Raw genomic sequence first — 17357 nt, forward strand, 5'->3', positions numbered from 1 at the left:
TGGCATGCTTTTAAGACTGTTGTTTGTAAAACCTGAGCATTTCCCTGTTTGATGTCGCCTGCCACATTCAGTGCATAAAAGAAATAGACAGTCTGGAGCAAAGGCCTTGAAACACACAATGCAGTCCGTGGACATGTCGGGTGAAAAACACGATTTAGCAGTTCAATGTTCACCTAGCCACCCACAGCCTTTTAGTATCCCTTATTAAGGCATGGCCCGAATCCAACATGGATGCATAAGGAAAGGTAACATCCAAGAAAGCCCACAAGAGAATACCCACGCAACCTAAACAGGCACTTCTGCAGGTGAGCTTGTTAGATCATATCCCTGCACCGTCGCTCTGACTGCCAGAATGACCAAAATGTTCCGATGAAGCACCGCCCCCAGAGGAAGCGATAACAGGACTCTGATTTCAGTAAACTTGTGTAGATGGCGGGCTGGGTGATGCAGTCGCGATGAAGTCAACTTGAAAAATTCTCAACCGCACCGTGTCAACAATCGAGGCCTGACCCTCGAGAAAGCATCAGTATGGTATTGAAATCTTCCGTCAGGTAACATGAAGAGCACAAGTCACAGCCTGTAAAATTGCAGGGGGAGCTGGTTAGATCATGTCGGTGCACCGTCGCTGCAACTGCCAGAATCACTGCCATTTCCAAATAGGTTGCGGAATGTTATGGAGAGACAAATAGCTGAGTTGAACATAAAGGTATTTGCAATCGTAGTGAATTTAATCATCGTGTATGTGCGCAAAAATGTTTAAAACATGCCGAAGCTAACCTACCCGAATTCAGGAATTAACGAAATGGTTTGGCATTCTTAGTTCTGCATACTGGTGTGCGCAAAGCTCTCAGAGTGCATTCAGGCTCGGAGATATTGGCCTCGAATATGACTATAAAATAATACGGTAGTGGTAATAGAAAAATTATCAACTCTAGGCTCGGTGAGGCCTGCAAATAGGATGGTTTCGGTAAAGAAATTTGCAAAAAGGTTTTGATTACTTTTTATAATTGATTCGGTATAAGCATCATGAACATAACTGACCAGTTGATAAACGGAGCTAGAAATCTACTTACAAAGATTTTTTTTCTATCCTAAGAAATACTAGCACCCAAAAGCTTTTTGCTCCTAGGTGGCACTGCCTTGTGGATGCATGCTTGCGCCTGTTATAGACAAATATTTTCAGTCACTGCAGATAGAGTTAATTTGATTCAGGATGTTTAAACGTTATAATATATGATATCATGGTGGCTTTATTAAATTCCAGATCTTTAATTAAGTCTGCAAAAAAGTAAAAACGACCGCTCCTGAAGAGTGAAATTCCTTTCTCATGTGAGAATTATTACATAAGATGTTTCTTCGATTTTGCAACCCGTAAGTGAAAGATGCAGAGTTTCGAACTTCACCCGCGCTCTCGTATGATGGGCAACGATATGTCATACGTTGCTTCTATCGTGGCAGAGTTGAGGAGCTTGTGCGAATATACACTGTGGTCTGTGCATATTATTTTTGCGAAACCACTCAATGGAGTGGCAGCGTATACTTTGTTTACATTCTTCTGAACATATTTTCGCGCTTCCAGGCACAATGACAGGTAATTCCTTTTTTTGCGCCCGAAAAACGAATTTATTCTCACTTTTGCACTGACCTTTATTTCTTAGAGAACAAATCGCCGAGGAAGCTCTTCAGTCACAATTTGGGGGCCATTATTTCTTGCATAAAATAAAATTAATTCATAACGCTTAAACTAACGCAATCGATTCCTACTAATATGAATAATGCGTAATATTTCAATTGTTTCCCAGTTGCAGAAAACCCTTTGCTATGTGACTGCAGATTGGCCTGGCTTGTACGGCACGAAAGTGAAGTGCGCTTAACGCGGAAACCGATGTGTAAGAGCCCATCCTGGATGGAAGGAAACTCGCTTCACAACTTGACAGAAGAGAACTTGACGAAGTGACAGCATGACTGTGAAGTAGGTTGCAGCTGCACCTGCCGTGAAGATGGGTCGGAGAGCGAGGCATCGTCGTGAACTGTTCGTCGGTGAAACTGAACCGGCTGCCCCAAGCTTTTTCCGGAAAAACACGTCTCAGTTGGTTCTGCGCGACAACAGCCTCAAAAAGATCGATGCCTCTTTCAAAAACGTCGCTCCACATGTGGAAGTGATGTCTTTACAAATAATCTCATTTCAAGACTCAGTGCGAATGCCCTTCCCAGCAAAGTGCACTCCCTCGATCTTAGGGGCATCAACATAAAGAAAATTCCACATGCCTTGGTGTTGGAACGCTACCTGACTTCTTTGTGGCTCTCCAGCAAATCCTTTCCATTGTGAATGTGATGATTATGCATTCAAGCAGTGGTTAGACGCCCACGACAACGTGGTAAGTCTATCCACTGAGAATTTGGAGTGATCAGGGACGACGAAAACTTCAAATGACATAACAAGCCATTCTAAATTATGGTTTTTTTGCGATTATTCGGTCTCCTTCGTCATCGTACTCTTGTTTAGTCCGTCGCTTGCCTGTATCAATTTTTTTTTACAGATTCGAAATTTCAGACTCCTCACATACGCAGAAAGCTTCAACATTCTTGTGTCAAAGAAGGCAATTATCACCTTAACGGAAAACCAACTCTGCCCTCTATTATCGCCAATTTACATGACATACCTGCTGTACGCCTTCAGTGCGTGTCGAGCGGTGACGCATGTGTAGTCTTTGACCTTGTGTGAACTTTGTAACTAGCTCTTGCGCCAGAATTGCGATACTATGATTCACCACCTTTCGTACACAGTGGTGCTGGTAGTCATCCTCATTCCCTCAGGGGCGTACTTTTATGGTGAGCGCCACCTGAAGCCCTGGATGAACTTGCAACGTGTCTGCATCTGTGCGCACTGCATCACGAAGGGAGATCTGGACGCAGAAAAGATGTTCGACGTGTTCCTCTCATTCAGCAGCAAAGATGCAGGCTCGGTCCATGAGCAGCTGATACCAGGACTAGCGGCCGCCGCCTTGTCCTACTGTACCTATGAGCGGAACTTCAAAGGCGGATTCTAGCTGCAGGACATCATCCGCGACGCTGTCGCCTGCTCCAGGAGGACAGTGCTACTCCTCACCCCGTAAACATGTTTCCTTTCACGCGCTCAGGGGACTGCACGGCCCATGCTCAATCGGAATGACTTCTGAGTCCCTGCGTGATGTAACCGAAAAGCTGTGGGCGAAGAAAACCTCTCAATAGAATGCATTCTTGCGTTGTTGACTTGACTTAGACGAATGGACAGGTTATGTCTCTTCTTTTATTCTGTTAAATTCGCATGTTGGAAAGCAATGGGCGCAGCGGCATTCGGTTGCTGACTAGCAATGTGCCATCGCCTACTTCGGCGCGACGCTAAAGCTATGCCAAATTTTTGATGCCAAACAGATCTGGCCACTTTCGATTCCTTTCGGACTTTAGACTTGGGCGCTTCATGAAAGCAAAGTGAAGAGATTCATTGAAATTTAATCCTTTTCTACAGCACAAAAAAATTCCTCATGGCTGGCCCTCCACTGAACGAAATTCTTCTGACCTCTGCATACGCTCAGGCATGACTGCGTTCCGGAACCTCTCCACTTCCGTCGTTAGGGAGAACAAGCCGTAGCATGACATAGCTGAAAATATCGCCCGAGGGTAGGAAGTGTTGTTTAGAACTAAGCTGAGTTCATTTTGATTGACCTAAGTGAAGGATGCACTGAATATTTGACAAGAAAAGGGCACTGACTCACCCTTCAGATATGGGGATAACGCGAGCTCTCAAATGTAACCCACGTGCGAGGAATAAATGCAAGGCGAAATATACCGAGAAACACTAAAATTTCACCTCTCGAGTTTAGCTGGGGACAGTACGACTAAATTCACCACAGTGTTTTATTTTCAGTTTGTGGAATATTTTAACCTAAAACGTGGGAAAATATTACGAGATTGAGCAGGTAGTTTTCAGGGATGCTGCTGTTTCTATATTAAGAGGTATAAGAGTAAGCTTTCACGGCGAATGTTGCTGATGCGTTCGCACTGCTGCAGGAACTTCGTTGCAAGCGAGTGGTGCCGTTGGGAGTTCCGTGTGGCGCATCACAAAGCCCTGGAGGACAACGTCAACAGATTGATAATTGTGCTTGTCGACGAGGTTGGTTTTAGTTCTCTAGACGAACACCTGCGCCTCTACATGCGAGCTGCCAATTACCTCCGCTGGGGAGAGCCATACCTTTGGGACAGGTTTTACTGCTCGATGCCCAGGAAGAATGCCAAAAGAAAGCTCATCAATCACGAATTACTACACCCAGCTCTTGCATAAATCAGCTCTGTCGAACTGAAAGAGGCAGCACCTCAGAACCTTGAGTTCGACTCCATTTAGCATGTTAGTGAGATAGCAACGCTGGTAAGCATTTGTTCTGGCTTCGTGGAGTCTTCCATGTCCTGGAATGTGTCTCCACTGTGGCGATGCGTACTTCTTGCGGAACACATTAACTATTGAGCGAAAGTGAGAACGTTTGCTGAAATCTATACTCATTACAGACTGCTTCCTTACGTGAAGGCCTAACAACTATGCATAATGCGCTCCAAATCGATCGAAACAACGTCATACGTGGAAGATAGGGAATAAAATTGAAGACACAATCTCTTGAATCACATACACGGAAGTAAATGTGGAAAAACGGTAAAGGATTTTTAAACTGCGTAGCCCGTTTCTTTGTCGGAAAATATGACAAGACTCTTAGCATGTGAGAAAGCGAAATCGAATTTCAATGGCCACATCTTAAAACTGAAAGAAAGATGTAACGCTGAAATATGTTACTGATTCTAAAACTGGCATAGACAAACGATCTGAAGCTGCGGTCCTATGCTTCGGAGAGAAGGAATAAAATTTTAAAGTTAGGAACATCTTTGAGAAGTCAGGTACCGTTAATCGTGTTATGAATGGAATGCTTTAACTCCATATGTGAATAGTGTTGTACCAAATTAAGCCTTTTTTTCACACATCCCGTGTGTTGCGTATCTGAAAGCGACACCCTTCTTTAATTCCGATTGATTAGGAAGGCAACAAATAAACAAAAATAAGCCGTGAGAAGTTGTATTGTATTGAAATTAGAAAATGCTAGGTTCGTTGTTGCAATGCATTTTTGCTCTGCGTTTTGTAAACAAATAAAATTTACTCTAAATTCACTACCAAATTTGACTTGTTTGTTCCTTGAATATAAACTATATGAAATGTTTTGTTCGTTGTGCCAGGCATGTACAATTAGGCAACAATTTTTTTATTCTGTTTGTTATGCATTCTTTCACTTTACAACGGATGTTCTACCTGTATCCTATAAATAGCTGAACGTGTACCTCGTGTCTTCGGTTGGACTGTCTACCTACCTTGAAATTGCCTCAAATCTGAGGCTACCAGTTCGCTCAAATGTGTACGTGAATAAAACCAGGAGGCGGAATAGTACACACCGATAGGAAAGAGTACTCCCCATTGTGCCACAAGAATGAGATGCCGCTATCGCCCGCGCCTTGCAAAAGTCACTTTTTTTTAGCTTTATTGCCGGACATGATGCGAACGTTTGAAAAATTTACACACGACCAAGCAGGTATCCCTCCACAACGTTCTAAACAGCTAAACGAAAAACATAACTCAACCTATTTGCGAACGTTGAGTCTGGAAAGTAAAGAGGCTTATTGGAAAGGAGCCTTTTTTGTTTTCTCTGGGTGTCGGAGCATTCTGTACTATGAAAGAAGACATACCTTCAGGTAACCATTTAATGTATTCGTTAGAAGACATCAGGCAACATACTATGATGACATAATTTTCTTCCTCCAAAGGCATTTTGGACTCAAGGTTCTTATTTCATACGAGTTAGCATCATCGACACATTTACACCACAAGACGGCCAACGGTTCAAAGAGGAAGCACTGCCATTAAAAAACCCAGTAGCCGGCATTATTCACTTGGCAACCACTCGTCACCCGCACATGTGGCGTATTTTCACACCACAAAGCCACCACAATGAAGAGCTGCCATCCGATACAGGGCAGCGTAGGGTATAACGGCAGATATAAAGACTCTGACACTGCTACATCCCTCTCATATTGAATTCAGCTACGGTAGACTTGGCAGACGGTTGATGCACAGCGAGGTTTACCGTTGAAGAGACGTTGTTACATTAGCGACGCTTTCCGAGGAACGGCGCCTAAAATGGTACGATTGGTTTACGTGAATCCAAGCTTGATTGCAGGAGAGGAGCCGAAGGATTTACCATTACGCGCATTCGACACGCAGTAGGGGGGGGGGGGGGGGGGTGTTATTACGTGCGGTGACCTCGCACGGGTTATATGTTTCTTTATGCAGTGACCATCGCATGGCATGAAGCCTTTGTTTTCAGCAGGACCACTTCTGCTATTGCCACTACCTTCTTTCGCATACCTGAAACACCACATTTTCAGCGTCTGCCCGCGCCGATTGCACGGGTGAGCGCTAAATAAAGGCTTGGAGCACGAAACGGCTACCACGAGCTGCGAGCGGTAATAACTGCTGAAAGGACGCGTGCTCACTCAAGCCCAGCCTGTATCTTGAGTCTGTGCGTGATCCAGTGCTTCGAGTGCGTCAGCGTCCGCAAGGTGTTAGAACTATCACCAGACAGCCACCTTAAATGCTGCAATAGCAGGCGCTAACTGTGTTGTATCGCGTGCAAATTGTGATTTCGCCTGACAGGCATGAAAGATGCACGGTTTGAAAAAAATGGCACACGTATGTCAATAATAAACAATAATTATTTACTTAAAATCTATGGAAAGGGAAGAGATATAAGTCTGCCTAGGTCACAGGAGTGTTCTGCCTGGCAGATAACAGTACGACATGAGAAAAAAAAAACTTTCAAAATATAAACACAGAAATATCTTACAATTACCACTTAGGAAATATTAGGACTGAATATTTTAAAGGTAAATCCTTTTTTCCATGCAAACATAAAATTGAACCAATTCATGAGAAGGCTTTAATAAATTGTTAAGGAAACCTGGTAATTAGTACATGCTAAGGGGCTGCCATGTTCACCCCGTCAAGTTCGCACGGTTTACAGCAGAAACCTTTCTCGTGGTAAACACTGCGAAGAAAGTAAGGTGAACTTGCCAGCCCCTCTCGAGGTCGAAGTTGATGCGGAGGTCTGTACGGGAAACGAAATTTGTTCACGACTTCTATTCAATGGTTTTAATAATCGCAACGTCAATGACACATTTGTGTTATCCAGAGTGACCTTACATTTTATTCACTTGGTAGACTGTAAGCAAGAGAACTCGGAATATATATTCAATTGCAATCCACTTAGTACTGTGCTTGTTTGGTGCAGCAAAACGAACCAATTCTAAAAACTTCAAAAAAAAACATTGAACATGTAAGTAAAACTCACCATAAAAGAGGAAATATGCTTTTCAATTAATATAGCAAAAGCAGCTGGGACAAGTTTATCTAAAAAGGCTTTCCACTCTCTTTTATGTAATAGTGTAACCAGAGCTTTTTCTAACCAAGATGCAGTTTTTTTACGGAAGAAATCGTATTGGTAAATGACAGCAACAAAAAACGTGAACTAGGGTCACAGAGAAGCCTCAGTACGCTGCGCAATGTTTCGACAAGAGTCCTTCTTGTGTAGCCACTGCGGTCATCGTTGGCGAGGGTTTTTATTTCGCGTTCACTCCGAGGAGGCAGAGGGTAGCAAAGGGGCGAACGCGAACTCGAAACGTATTTGGACAGGTAATTAGGCTGCGAGACATACCACCGCCAAGAAGAAGCCTCGTTTACATCGAGAGGCTATACGGGGAGGAAACACAGTGGCACAGGACAGACAAATACGAAAAAGGTGAAGAAAATAATGTGGTCACAAGAAGAAGAAAGACGAGGCACAGAAAGGTTGCGTCATATCTCAGAATACCGGAAGAGAGAAGAAAGACGAAAAGAGGAGGAGGAGACAGTGAGGACGCAAATTCTACTGAAAATCCTCAGCAGCAGGTGTGCACAGGAGAAGGAAACAGTAGCTCAAAATAAAAAAAGAGACTACACTGATAAAGTGCTGGAATAAATGTCAGAGAAGGCAGGTGTAATCAACTGAGGCTTCCCTTCAAAATCTTTCTGAATTTGTTCTGTACTGTCAAGAATACCTCGTTAATGTCTTATATAGATATTTCCAAGCCGCCCATATTAGTATAGCTCAAAGTTGGGGTATAGCACTCCGAGGACTAGGCTGTCTAAAGTGGGATCTTGCGGCTAATAAATCAATAAGAAATTACCCGCAAGTCATTCTCCAGACCCGCAGGTAAATGTGGATGTGTACACAGAACACCAAAGCAAGAATTATATCAGATACTGCAACATCATGAGTAGTAGAGGAGTAGAAAGATACTTAAGAGGAAAGCGATCATAGAGACGAAGTGCGAGACAAAGAAAGGCAGCCTTACGGCGACAGAAGTAGCAGATGCTGTTTAGTGAAGAAAACCAGTCCGCGAGCGAGGCTAATAAGGCATACGCAGTAGCGGTCAGCACCAAAAACCCGACAATATCAGATGGATGATGAACAACAGATCTATTGGATGTGATATAAAAGTACACAATAGTAGACAGTTTTAGCTGTGCGTACGCAAGTGCTAGCGTACCCAAAGAGCTACGGCGCTGCGTGCGTTACGCTGTCCGCTCCGAAGTATAGTTTTAGCTGACCGTGCCGTAGCGTCCCTCGGGCGCACGTGGCGCCATCTAGTGACAAGAAGTCAAACCACATCAACGCTCGGTTGAAGAAAATTTCATCCGTGATTACTGATAACTACTGTGAGTGCATTGGGAGCCTTTTTTGTTCCAAGAAGAAAAACTATGCAAACCGAAGAAAATGCAAGATCTGGCTAAAAGTTAGAAAACTGCTTCGCCAGGTGTCGTTGCTACGAGGAAAACACACTGAATATAGTTAGGCCTAGGAGCTTGAAGATCGCCAAATTATCTGAAAAGCAGGGGCTAGTTATCGCTTATACCACTACGTGTGGGCAAGATTAGGCGAAATAAAAGCGAACCGCTACCATTTGAGCGAGCTATTGCGTCGAAGAATCCAGCGGCGACATGTATTTATTCCGAAGCGGGCGAGCAGGGCGCCGCCATCTTGTCAAAGTTAGCGTACGCAAGCCACCCAAGCGCCGCAACGCAAACTCCGCTGGCTACCGTACGCAAGGCTACCGTACGCAAGACGCAAGGCTTGCGCTTGCGTTCTGCGCATGCGCACTACCGTCCCCGCAAACTCCTCGCGTACGCTAACTCTTTGCGTACGCTCAGCTAAAACTGTCTAGTAACATATTGTTCTAGTTGGCGCAGCATACCAAAGAACAGAACAGATCGTAGAACGAGGACACCGGATGAAAACGACGTACACGACCAATGACTAACAAATGTATTGTTAACAACTTAGTCGTTAGCGCACCTGTACCTATTTTTCTTCTGGTGTCCTCGTTTCCCGCGCTCTTTTTTTTCGGTCTGACATCATATGCCACATTTATTTTCGAAGGAGGAAGGGGATGTGCTAATGCAATCTCATAATCCATCCTGATGTAGTCGTCTTTGAGAATTCTGCTCTATTCTTTGCCCCTGCTATGGAATCTCAGATTGCTGAACACAGGGGTGGAAGCCGCACTCCCGGCAATGGCAGGAAAAGTTTGGCCCATGAGTAGAACGAAGTGAGCCTGGTGTTCTCTCAGCGTGTCCATGATACATCCGCTTGTGTGGTCGACGCAAACCTTTTCGCATCTAAGATGACCCTTATCGCGCTACCAATGACGCGTGTCGTGAGACAGTTCTCATGCTGCATCGTAGACGCAGGGTTCTTTCAGCTTCCGCGTAAATTCGGATCGGCCCGGGCCGCAGGGGGAAGTTGACGAAGACGGCGATATCGTACACTAAACAGCGCGAGAGAGTGTTGCAGTTTAAACGCGAGGCTTGGGCGGCTGCGGCGATTGCATGATGATGTCGTGTAGTGGCCAGCGAAGGTGATCTGTTTGTGCCGCCGGGAGGCTGAAACCCGGTCGCGGCAATATTTATTTTAAGCGAAAGCACTGGCTCACCTATTTTGGGTGAAGCATGACAGTTAGGTTGACTTTTGCCCATGAAGGACTAAAATAAATGTAAATAAGTATTCCAGCGACTGGGTTTCGATACAAGGGTGGCGCCAACACAACAGTGGCCGCTACACGACAGCACTATGCTGTCGCCGCAGCTTATAACGCCCAGGTTTCAGGTCTCGGCATAACGTTTTGCATTCGCCTATTTTGCATTGCATTCCCCCTTTTTCGATGGGCTGAGCACCGGACGCAATATTCGTAGGCCATGAGTTCGGATCCCACCGGCCGCATGGTTCTTTTTCTGCTGCGTTATAAGTAATTTGCTTTTATCGAGACATTAACCTAATTATTATTGTCCCATTGATAAGCACAACACATAAAAAATTACACATTCCCTTATGCACCTTAGTTTCGGTGACAGTTCTCTCCCTTCATAGGTTTTTCAAAACGAGCCCTCCATTTCCTTTACTTTGTCTGCTAATAGTTTAACTAGGGTCTCGGTTCTGGCCGTCTTGCTGTCATAGGTAGCATAAAAGGGTCTCGCACAGTTTCCGCCCTCACCGTTAGATGACGTTCTACGTCACCCTCGCGGCGTGACAGGACGTGATGCGTCCGCCGCTATGGACGAGGGTGGCCTTGTGGTGGGGCATCCACCTCGCATTCGGGAGATGCTGGCTCCGATCCCCAAAGCCGCCGGGTACCCACCGGTACTTATTGGGTACAAGATTTCCCACTGCGTGGTGCTCGGCTCTTCTGGGTGAGATGCACGGGAAATGGGTCTTAACCACAGCTGCTCTGACGGATTAGCGATAAGTTCCGTCGCCAACAAGGTTAAAATCCGCCTCGTGTGGCCGTATTTTTGATGGCGCAGCGTGCTGAACTTCTTCGAGAACATTCTCATCTGCTGAACTCCCGTAGAGCGAGCTCATTTAAACTTCATCGAACGCTAAGATCAACTGAATGTCTCATATGAGTCATGAACCACCTTTGCAGCCTCAGCGTTCAAAACTCGTTTTGCCCCCCGTTGGGTGCAGCGGGGTTTGCGGAGCTTCTTCCAAGCACACACCCCTGAGGAATCCGGGTGCCGAGCCTGGGGACGCTTGTGCCCATTTTTACCGGTGGGCAGCCGGCGGTGGGTTTCGAACCAACCACCTTCCGCAGCCGAGGCGGACGCCCAAGCCCCTAGACCACGACGGCACATGAGCACAGCTGCGTGTTTCGCCGGCGCGCCGCGACGCCGGCAGCAGCAGGTGCTCACGTGACGAACCAAGTGGCTGGTCACGTGACGAGCCACGTGACCAGCCATGGCGCAGCGCCACCGGCAGCTTCCCCGCTCCAAGTGACCGTAGGGGCGCCGCCACGCTCACGTGCTGCCGCTACTATAAAGGCTCGAAATGCTACCGTAATGTAGCAATCGCTACAAAAGCACGTGAGTGATAACAGCATGCAGACACTGTTTATTAGGAGAGAGGGAAAGAGATCACTAAGGGGCTTATCGCTGGTAGGTCAAGCGTGAGAGAGAGGCCAGAAGTATTTTGAAGTGGGTAAAGAGAGATATGGGATTATCTGTCAGGTCTTCCCCATTTAGGATGATGAACGCGCTGCTAAGAAAGAGGAAAAGCATATTATCGGAGAAATCGCAGAGCGTAACTTGGTAATGGTAGCATGAGGTAATGGTGCTCTGAACGGTGATGATACACATGTGGTGGGATGGGGTGCAGGAAGAAACGTCCCCGGAAAAAACGTCCCCAGTACATACATCCCCGGAAAAAAAGTGTTTGGAAAAAAGGTCCCCCGAGGAAGCACCGTCAAGGAAAAAATGTCTTCAAGTGAAGAAAAAACTTTTTCCGGGACACATTTGAGAGAAAATTCAATCTTTGTTTGACTCTTCTTTGGATTTGAGAATAGATGTAGGGATGAAGTATTATTATTATTATTATTGTAGGACCAAAGCGCGCCGTGGTCATGCAGTTCAGGTCATGCAGAGGAAAGGCACTTCTGCAGGTGACTTCGCAGAAGAGCTGATAGGTCCAGAGGCGCAGTTGCTCTGAACCACTTCCCTTGAACGCCCCGTACCTGTTCGTTGTTCTGTCGCTTCCGTGCCGACATCTGTAATCGTTGTAGCTCGCAATGTTACCACTTGCCAAGAAGAACCGCAGTCCAAGCCTTGATATACATCAAAGACCAATATACACAGAAGCTAAATCTACAAAAGATGCTGTAACATAAAATCAGTAAAATTCGAAGACAGTAAAAGGAAATGAGTTGCTGGGTGAAAACCAATACAATAAAGCATGGAGTCTAAAACCATAAAAGATAATGCAAGCTAAAATCACTATAATATGACAAGAGTAAAAGAAATTACAGTCCGGGTTACAGAAGACCGAGTCAAAGAATAAAAATCTGAAGATATGAAAAGAAATGATCATGCAAGACACAAAAATGCAGCTAATGGGTGAAGTAACGTGAGTAAACTGAAGTAAAAAATAAAAAAGAATAGAGTTAAAACCAGATCGTTTGCCCAACAGCACGCAAAAAAGTCTTCGATTTCGGTCGTCCCGGCAGCGTAGTTTGCACACAAGTTCTGAAAACGCAACTGCATGGACACGAGCACGGTTTTGTTTCCTTTCTTCGGAGGCGCGCCGACTTGACACTGGGCTATCTTCATTGCCACGGTGGCTTCTCCTGAACGCAAGGCGTCAATCGTCTTCTACGCTGTTGGGCGGCTGTGGCCAAGCATGCTTCCCAGCCTTCTATTTCAAGCTTCTGCATGGTTGTTCGTCCTTTGTCCTCCATCAAGTGTTGCCGCGTGGACACCCCACATTACAGGGGGATGGGTGGGTGGTGTTCGCCGCAAGGTTACGATGTTGTTAGATCTTTTTATACTCTTGTACGTGCCGGAAACCTATGTGGTATCAAATTAGCCTACTATTTCTTGAGGAGTTGCTGGCATTTAGCCTATGAATACTGCCGTTCTCTCTTCTACGTCGTTAAGCGGCAAGAAATCAAGACCGTAAGCATTCCCATGAATGTACGGTATTCTTCGTATTGCCTGTAAAGGTTCCCCAAACAGAGCTCTTGAATTTTTCGCCAGGTGATTTGACACAGATAGAAGAAGCACGCGTTTTGGTAACGCCTTCTCCAAACACTGCCTTGACAGCATTCATAATCGCCCTTTCAAAGTCGCACATAACGAGGTCCGTTAACAGAACCAATTCAAGGAGTTCGCAATGGTCACGAAGTGACCTGAAGAGCTCTTCGTAGGCTTTCTGATTTTTCCTTGTCATGAAGGCGGAAGCAACTGATACAACGCCCTCTCCGAGTGGTAAAAGAATAAAATATAGCTTCAGGAATATCTTGGGTGCGCGATCCAACTTCCCATCCATGAACCATGTGCTGCTCTCGACTAGCAACTTCAAGCGAGTTGTGCTGCCAAATACAAGTAGTCGGTTAACAGACTCTGTTCCATTATCGTAGCAGAGGAAGGGTTCTGTCTTGCTATAGGAAGTCACAGTCCACAGTGGCTGAACAACAAGGTCCCTGAGGCTGCCAGGATTCGGCGGGCAGATTTTGTGCCGCTGTTGGCGAAAACAGCGTTTCAGGCTCTACAAGCTGCCTATGCGACATTTCTCTTCTGCACTAAGTTATCGGACTGCAGCTGCGAGAATGGCAGCAGGCTTTTGTTTCGAGAAAAGAGTGGTTTCTTTAGGTTTCTTCTTTGTTTTTGCAATTTTTACAACATCATCATCTACGGGGTGATTGTGGGGAACACTTAGGCGGTACTCTGTGGAATTTTCAACAATTAGAGCAACATTGCAGCTCTTGCATTTAACACAGCACCACCGGGTGCCAGAGGCAATATCTTTTTTGTATTGTATACATAAGGCCGTTAAGGCATAGCTTTACGCCTCCTTTGCTCGACTTAATAGTCTCCATTCTGAAATTAAACACAGCTTATAAATCCTTTTCGGGACAAGTATCCAACTTTTAGCGCTCTGCATACCGTTACATCACGTCTGGTAAGTCGAGCACTTACCTTGCAAACGCTGGTGCAAGCGCGAAACTGCTGTCTCAGGGTGCAGTACATAGGCGCTGAACTTTTGCACCCCTTGAATATAGCGTCGGCCTCATGTGATAGCTCGGTGATAGTGTAGAGGACACGCGCAGTCCTTGTGCCTACAAACACGATGAACAGGATGAAACGTTCAGCCGTGATGTCAAGTGCCTTCGTTATGATCTGATTATATATATATATATATATATATATATATATATATATATATATATATATATATATATATATATATATATATATATATATATATATATATATATATATATATATATATATATATATTACACTTGCACTCTCCGGTCCACGAAATTTGTGCTTGTATTTAGTTTGTGCATCGAGATATCCTTTTATCATGTGTTTTTTGTCAGACATTCCAAGCGCTGAACGATAAACCACTGACCACACTTGCGTTGCTCTGACCATGCCGTTGCGTTTAAGTGTCAGTGATTCGTTCCACCGGCAAAAAACTTGTCTCAGCCTCATGCGAGTCGCATGCATGCGGGTTGCATGCATGTACATATGCGAGGCGGCAGGATGCTCAAATTACGTCGGCTTACATTACGTTTGATTTCACCCGTCTGGGGACATTTTATCCTGCTTCGCAGATCGGGATGTTTTTTCCGGGGACGTATCTTTCGGGGGCGTATTTTCTGGGGACATTTTTTTCCCGGCTTTCGGTGGGATGACTAGCTCAGAGCACTGACGATAAAATGGTAATAGCACTGCAAGCGCACTTCGTGGGTGCACAATACCGGAGGTACTAGAATGGAATGGAAAGACTGACAGGGAATTGGTACCTGTTAAAGTAAGGGAGATAAGCAGGAGAAAGTTTTCAAAGTGGCAAAAGTAAACAGAGAATTGCGTACAGCAGACATTGGCGGAGCGCTTGGACGAGATCGTATCAATTTTAGTGAAAGTGCAGGAGCAGAGATCGGCTGGCTCTTGGAGGGTGGTGGATTGAGTACCTTTTTTAGGGACTCTACGGGAACTGCAGCCAAGGGGTAGGTGGAAGGGAAGAAACCATGATGATGTAGGTCGATCCTAATAAAATGGCTACTTGAAGGCTCAGGACGAATACTATAAAGATATTTAACACCGGGATGAGCTGCATAGCTATGAAAGTGGGTAGGAAGGAAGCAAAATGATTAGGAATCGAACAGCAGTTAAAGGACGGTGAAAGAGACATCTACGCTCTCTTTTAAACATTTATCAGGGATCTAGAAGATCCACCGTTCATCAATGGTTATGCCTGGGAAGGGTGCAACAGAACAACAGATAATAAGAGGTGAGGGGTAGGTATACTTATATGCCAAAAAAAATTTGGCACACAATGAAAACAATTGTCCAGGAATATGTCTGGGTATTTCCGGTAAAAGGTCATGGCTATGGTTAGCCTATAAATAAAGCAAGAACAAATACGGGCAATACAAGAAAGATCTAGTTAGATGCCTCGAAAACCCTGTAAACAGTTCGCTGACAGCGCCGAGGTTAATTTAATTGGGGATATGAATTGCCGAATCGAAAACTTATAGGGATGCGCAGAGTGTAACGCGGAATTAGTGCCAGAACTCGTGTGAAGTGCAACCGAGTTAATTTAAACAAAGAAACTAATTCTGAGGGACAAATCACTAGGAAATTCCGAAACAGAAAGACGACCATTGACTACTCCCTAATGTCGGAGGAAATAATTATTTGATTTATTTATTTCAGTATACTGTGTATCACTACAGGAATTGTAACAGGGGTTGGTACAAAAAGGAAATGGCACACTGTGTTTAAATTAAACGAGAACCAATCGAGAATATCAGAGGACGCAAGGCGGCCCAGTCGACTGTTCAAATCACTGCAAGTTCAAGCCAAGGATGGACACAAAGATTATCGAAGCGACACAAAACCCTCAGCTGCAACGTATATACACAAGAAGTATACGGACGATATTGTACTACTAGCTGATAGTCTTTGAAGTTCACTCATTCCATTTAATTCTTGTGGAGATGAAGAATACCTTTGGAAGTTGAACTCTTTAACCTTCACGTTTTTTTCCCTAAGAGAGTACCGGTAAGACACAGCTATTATATATTTTTCTCTTTGAAGTATTGGTAAACTGCCATTTACGATTCGTGTACCTGGCTAATGCGCTTATCTCATTGTTATTGTTCTTGTTAATTCATTCTGGTGATCCGGATCTCTTATCAAAACCTCCCTTAAATAAATGTATCACATTATCGCTTCTGGCACACCGATAGCAATCGTAAATTGCGGTTCCCTTCTGGTACTGTTAAACACTACTATAGTTTTCTCAATTTTATTTTTAGACCCATCACTCTGCTTTTCCTGTCAAGTCATATATCAAACTTTGCAGTTCATCCGGTGAGCGACTTAGCAAGGTCATTTCATCAGCGAATTGAAGATTACAAAGCTATTCTGCATTAACCGTTATCCCCCAACTATTCCCATTCCTGGTGCAGGTCTCTGAACACTTCCTTATAAACCGGTGGTTAATAGCATTGTAGAGCTAATGTCTCATCACCTGACATCCTTTTCAATTTGATTCTTATTGCTCTATTTATGGATGAATATAGTGAATGTGTAGCCTTTGTATATAAGGTTTTTGTTTTACATCGTTTACCGAGCCAAAGGGACTCCGACTATGAGAGACTGTCACTGAAGAGGCGGCATCTTTTAATTCAATTATGTTTATATGAAACTGATGTGTCCGCGTTTATTTGAACACAGTATGTCGATGTAGCCTCTATGCGTCTATGGAAGAGCACGAGTACGTGCACGCTGTTTCAGTTGTATTTCCTTTTAGTTAGTAAACCCCCTCGCACGGCACGTGTGGGGAAGTACGTGCTGCTTGTTTTGTCTACCTCTTATATTTTCCAAGCTGAAAGTCACCCCTACTACTGCCAAAGTCTTGAGCTGTTTTGTGTATTGGTAAATTTTTTTCCTACTTCAAGATCACGGCCATGGAGTGTCAAAGAGTGGGTGCCTACGTGTCTCCTTTTTGTGCATGAACTACTTGGGGCGCTTTTCGTGTGTGCTTTTTTTTGGACAGCGACTCCGTGCGTCCGCGAGTGCTTCGTCCGCTAACGACCGAAACCTTAAAAATGGGGCCGAATGGACGCGAGCTTCAGTGCGCTCCGCGGAGGCAAAGCTGCCGCCGCGTACTCCCGGGATCCCA

At 44.8% G+C, this 17357-nt stretch overlaps 1 pseudogene; it reads left to right on the forward strand.

Moving 5' to 3' along the window:
* The first annotated feature begins 1961 nt into the window (after positions 1-1961).
* On the forward strand, positions 1962-4321 carry LOC144134171 (protein toll-like; annotated as a pseudogene).
* Positions 4322-17357: the final 13036 nt, after the last annotated feature.

The sequence above is a fragment of the Amblyomma americanum genome, chromosome 5 (genome assembly GCF_052857255.1).
Source record: "Amblyomma americanum isolate KBUSLIRL-KWMA chromosome 5, ASM5285725v1, whole genome shotgun sequence".
Lineage (NCBI taxonomy): Eukaryota > Metazoa > Arthropoda > Arachnida > Ixodida > Ixodidae > Amblyomma > Amblyomma americanum.